The sequence below is a fragment of the Morus notabilis genome, unplaced genomic scaffold (assembly GCF_000414095.1).
Source record: "Morus notabilis unplaced genomic scaffold, ASM41409v2 Scaffold337, whole genome shotgun sequence".
NCBI classification, from domain to species: Eukaryota; Viridiplantae; Streptophyta; class Magnoliopsida; order Rosales; family Moraceae; genus Morus; species Morus notabilis.
Window position 1 is genome coordinate 261,475 of NW_010359286.1, and position 6,267 is coordinate 267,741.

The window sequence follows — 6,267 nt, forward strand, 5'->3', positions numbered from 1 at the left end:
ACAATTAAAAGCAATAAAACAGTAAGAACATACGAGAATTATAGTGGTGCATCCACAATTTGAGGGCTACGTCCACTATGGGGAAGAGAGGAAATTTATTGGCCGTGTTTGGAATTGATTCCGTTTTTATTTTTCACATTTTTTGAGAAAGAAAAAATAAAAAACGTTTCCAAAACGGCGTTTGGCGCAATAGATACAAAAAAAAAGAAATGAAAATGATTTTTTGGTTTAGTGTAAAATGAGAGAGAAATGAAAATGACTTTTAGCCGTTTTTCATTTTTTATTTTCGTTTTATTCTCTCTCGAGCAGAGAGAGAAATAGAGACATTAATGGGTTTTTTATGCTGCAAACAATTTCTTAATAAAACTACCAAATGCATTTTTAAAAATAATTTGAAGAGAGAGAAATATAGACATTAATGGGTTTTTTATACTGCAAACAATCTCCTAATAAAACTACCAAAGGCATTTTTAAAAAGGATTTCTATCTGAGATTGAAAACATTTTCATTTTCATTTTCATACAAAAAACGAAATCATTTTGGAACGAGTTTCAAATGCGCCCATTGTTTCCCTATTTAATTCGGGAATATTTTCCTTATCTTTTGGTATAGTTTCCCAAAAGATAGAGATTACAATCAATTAGGACGATTCCCTTATTCAAATTTCATATATTTGAATTACAAATAACAAATCCTCGAGCTAATCTCGTGAATCTCACGTCTTTCGTAGCCTCGACATCGTAAACGCTCCCAGAACCATCTTCACCTACAATTGCAGGTACGGTCCATCTCATGTCGTCTTCTATCTTTCCAGAACAGTCGACCTCTTTCGTATGTCTGACACCTCTTTCTAGTGGTTTGCTCCTGAGAGAGTTGCCCGCTAACGTCGCAACTAGGGCTGAGCTATCATTGAACGTTTAATACTCTTATTCATGACATGTGGGCCCCATGCAATGTTTAATTTAGGATTCGGCGTTTTACCCTACAATAATTATAGTTTGAAAAAAGGACTTTAAATTTTGTAAAATTTACTGATTAAGTAATGATATCGGTTTAATCGAAAATGAATACGTGTAAAAAGAAATATACTTGCAAACATACAAACATTCTTATTAATGTGTTCTCGTATTAAATTTAATGCGTGAGATCTTCAAGTAGTATCATATAATTTGAATTAAAAACATTTAAAATTGTCAATATGGACAACGTAGCCAACTATATAGGAGACACAACTAGCTTCATGGCATTTCTCTTACCCAACTAGCTCCCAATTTCTGGTACTGCTTTGCCGGGATGTGGGTCTTATGGCATCAACGGTTTGACTTGGAGTTATTGCTAGATGAGTTTTTGTATGTATATAAGCTCTGCCGCGTTGTAAAAAGTGAAGGGTGGTATTTCTAAGGAAGTAACAGGCAATCCAAACCCATTCTTGGTAAATTAATAGAAGGGGTTCCCTCGTCGTCCCATTAATGGAAGCCCATGTTCTTCATAATCAATGGTAGGTACGACCCCACCCTGCTGATTGCAGACCCCGACACCGATGGGTCCAAACTTCCTTTGGGCGATTAAGTGAGTGCTCTACCGGTACTAGTTGTTGCATGCTCTTCACACTTGCGTTCATGTTCTTTTTCCTAACGTTCTATTCTTTCTTTGATATTTACACAAAGTGTTAAGGCAACCCAAAATTATTTGGGAATCGGAAGGAGAGGGTTTTGTCAGCTTTCCAACTCCCTAAGACTGGTCGTCATATTGATACCCTTTTAACCAAGGAAAATCTGAAGGAATCGAGCCTTTTGTTGTCTCTTCTAGATCCCAAAGACCTTCAAGCAATCCAATAATTCTTCAACCTTAGCCCAAAAGGTTCGTCTTCTTTCGATCGCCTATCTTGTTAACTTGCCTTGATTTTTAATTTAGCCCTCTACTTGTTTTTGCCGAAATGGCCACTTTGAACCTTCAGCTCCCTAATCTTGGTGGAAAACCAAGGAAGGAAAAGGCAAAGGGGATCTTCCTCCACTACTTAACAAAGGAAGGCTCCTAAGCCAGTAAATGAATCCGCTGCTAGGGCGTCAAGGGCTAAGAGGCAAAGGAGAGATAAGACGCCTATGGTAGATGACTCTTCAGTTCCCATTGTCCATATTCCAGAGGGTCCTCTTCCTAAAGATCGCTTATTCCTCCTGGCAGCAAAGGTTAAAAATTCAAACTTTCTTGTCCCAGCATTACAGATGCCCAGATTGAGGCAGCGCTAGACCTTCCTCCTCGATTCTCTCTTGTCTTTTAGGTTCTCTATGAATCATTTTTTGATCGACATTGGGTTGCCACTAGCAAGTCCCATATCTTCGACCTCTAACGAAAGCAGATATTGTCATGACTGGGAAATTTATCGGAGAAATTATTATATAAGATGAAATTTCCTGGAATTATCTGTAATATAAATATGAATACTTTTATGATAAGTATTTGTTGATATTATTATTGAATAGCAAAGTATAAGCTAAAAGTTAAAAATTTCTGAACTATGACGTAGTTTTCAAATTTCAAATTGTAATCAAGAAAGACGTTTAGAATGTTGTGTTAATCCCATGAGAGGACAAACACATGAATGTTAAGTTTAAGGAATGAAAAGGAATTGAAAAACATCAATTCTTGGGTTTCAAAAACAATCAGGACGAAAATCGGACGAAAAAGGGGTTCAGAAGGCTGAACTGAGAAAATAAGGGTTTTCGACTGGTTTGGGTTGATCGAGTCAAAATTTGTTCACTAAGAGTCAACCAATTGGTCATTGTTGAAAAGTTAGTCAAGGTTGAGTAAAGTTGACCAAGTTGACCAACTGTCCGGAAAATATGGGTAAAACGCGCACACGATAGGAATTAAATTGAACCGAAACAAAATAATCACTAAAATAATGAATGGTTGGGACTAAAAGTGATTAATAGATGAAGGGCTGAGATGGAAACATGTGGAAAGGAGGAGGTGGCCGGCCAACTTAAAGAAGAAGAAAAGAAAAAGATATTTTTAGTGAATTTTGCAAAAAAGAACCCTAGGAAAGGCCAAAATTGCATTTTAGTCCATCCTTCTTTTTAGGTCCGGTTTTTATAAGAGAAAAATGCAAGAAAAATGCTCATTTTCATACCAAAAATCAGAGAGCATCAGCCAAAAAGAGAAGAAGAAAAAAAATTCACCCAAAGTGAGAGAAAACAAGTTCTAAGTGAAAACTGACAAAAACCACCGTGGATTAGTGTCTCTGTGGTTGTCTCTTCATTTTTCTAAGGTAAAATTTTAATTTCTCACCATCTTTTCTGCCATGGCTGCACGTCTATGAATAGTAAAGAACATGGAAATTGTTTTCTAAGAATGATTATTGACTTTTGGTTATGGTACCGAAAAAACTGAATGTTTAGAGGTTAAATTTTTGGTTATGGAGAATTCTTGTGAGAATTTGGATGAAACCCTAGAGTTATGATGTTTATGCTGATAAAAATTGAATGAGAAAGATTATGGTTTGTGCTTAGAGGTTGAAACAACGGATAAAATGAGTTATGGTTAGCTCAGGAAACACAGAAAATTAGGCGAAACTCTGCCAAAATTTAATTTGAGAATTTGAACTAGAACTGGTTTCATAAAGAATAGGATGATTAAGATGTATAAAGTAAGTTGATTCAAATGTCAGAGATGTATAGAAACCTAAAACGATGAAAATTCTCAGTTTCGGACCAAAACTGAAAACTAGTTTATTGACCTGAAAATTAGAATCCGGTGCTATTTTGGGCTAGGAAACTAAGATAAATGCTTAGTTTCAAAAACTGACCAGCACCAAGTTGTAGGAAATTTAGTTCTGAACAACTTTTATGAAATAGAATTTTTCTCAAAAATGACTTATAGATGCTAGTTTCGGGCTAATTTCCCAAACAAGTCTAAGACAGTGATTGTTGGTCGAATATGCACGAGTTTGGAGCATGATGTTGAGATAAGAAATATTTTGATCTAGATATCAAATATAAGAATTGTAGACCTTTTCGAGTTAAATTCTATTGCAATTATTGATATTAGATTTTGAATCTAACGATCGGAAATGTATATAATAGGATTGGTAGATGATCGAAGTCGAAAAGTTTCAGGTGACTCGAAGGTCGCAACGTTAGCAGAACTTTTGTAAGTATCAATAGGTTTTCTTGACTATGACACGAATGACTTATTCCTTCGTGTTGCACAAAAATGTGCATATTGTAATATCTATGTATGTTAGAATGTAAATGATGCTTTTGAATATTTTGTGACGTGATGAATGTTCATATAGACTCAAAGACATAGAATTTTGATTTGTGACAAAGTCTAAGTTTAGAACAAAATCAACAAAAAAGTCAAACTTTTACGAAAAGTCAATTTCATAGGAAATTGATAGCAATGCGTAAAAAAGAAAAACAAGATTAAAATTACTCTCATAATAAGAAAAGATGATAGTAAGATGATGTACAAAGAAAAGATGATAAAAGAAAAGAAAAAACTAAGGACTCGTTCACTTCGCAGATTTGAGTTTTCAATTCGAGCTGCGATGTGACATTTTCTGAGAGCTTTTAACTGTAAGATAAAAAGTTAGATGTGACATTTTCTGAGAGCTTTTAAGTAAAGAAACCTAGAACTAAAAACTCGAATCGGTGAAATGAACGAGGCCTAAAATTGTTTGTACCGGCCTCTGCAAGGGAGGTTATTATAAAATCATGAGTGAGTTGGTTATTTTGGGTAGATCCTCCACCCTTCATTAAGAATGTACGCAACGGTACAACAAGGTGGGGCTCATAAGAAGTAAAAGCTATGAAAACAAACAATGCAAGAACGGAAGATGTAAAAGTTACGGAAGTCTTTGGAATGTTAGAAAATAATAGGAACGACACAAGAACAAAAATTGAATGAAGTATGAAATGAAAGAAGAAAAAAATGCATAAAACATTAACGTTTTAGGTGTAGAGAGTACATCAGAATGTATGACGAGGATGCATATATGGGTGTGTATAATTGGCTGCATTTATTAGGGCTTACTGTTACTTGCTGAGTGAAAGCTCATTAAGTTTGTTCGAAGCTTAGGTAAGGCACTGGCTACTGAAACTTGTTGCTGGGTGTGCATAGAGGATGCAGCGTGGGATGTGGGCAACTGGGTGATGGACGCACTACAGGTTTGAAAATGCTGCAATATGTGTGTAAAGTAAATTGTATCTATGGATGTAAGAGTAAGTGAGTTATGTAATGAATGTAAAGTTTATGAGACTATGAGATTATGCTTAGCAACCTCAAGTTACAAGGTATGCTGATGTACTTAAAAGGCTATTATAATAATGGCCTATGAATTATGATGGTATGTGAAGGATAGATAAAATGTATGACCATGTTTAGGAACTGATTTTGAAGTTTTATTTCGACAAGGCATATACTATTTATTTTACTATTGAAGGAAAAAAAGTGAGCCTAAATGTTAGGAGTTTATAGTTTAGGAAGGATAGAAGTTAAGAAATGAGTTACGTATGAACGTTGTAATGATGACCAAAAGTAAGGGTCGTCACAGATATCCTACCAGATTCATGTAAGCCTCGACCTTTTCCATTTTAACCTCTAATACTCTTCTTATTCTAAGCATCTTCTAATTTCTTAGCTCACTTTTGTAGGCCCTTGTTCTCTTTCTCCACAACCTGATTGACTTAGCTAAAGTCAAAGGTCGGTGTAATGAGATTGACCAAACCGAGGTGAACCTTCAGGCTCTCCTCGATGCGGAAAGACTCACCTCAAAGACCAACGCGGAGGAGAAGGATTAGGCTAAGGAAGCCTATGCGGATGAGGCTTAGAAGACGAAGGACCTTTTGGAAGAGCCGAAGAAGGTTAAAAAATAAGTGGAGGAGGCCAAGGATAAGTATCTCGACAAGGAAAGATTGGAGGGATACGAGATGGGGAAGAAAGAGACTGTTGGCACATCGGTCGAGGAGTATCTTGCTTCGAAGGACTTTGGCAAGAAATACGAGGATATCTGCACTGAGACCCTAGAGGAATATCTTGCTTTGAAGGACTATGGTAAGAGTCGCGAGGAGATCTGCGCTAAGACCGTCGAGGACTTCAAGTTCTCAGATGAATTTAAGGACCAAGGATCTTCAATCCGCTAGGAGCCAAATTGTCAAGCTCATTAAGAATCATCATCCCAAATGGGAGCTGAGTTTCCTTTATGGTCATTCTCCCCCTGCTGATAATGAAGAATCTCCTGTGGATGACCAGGGAAATGATAACAAT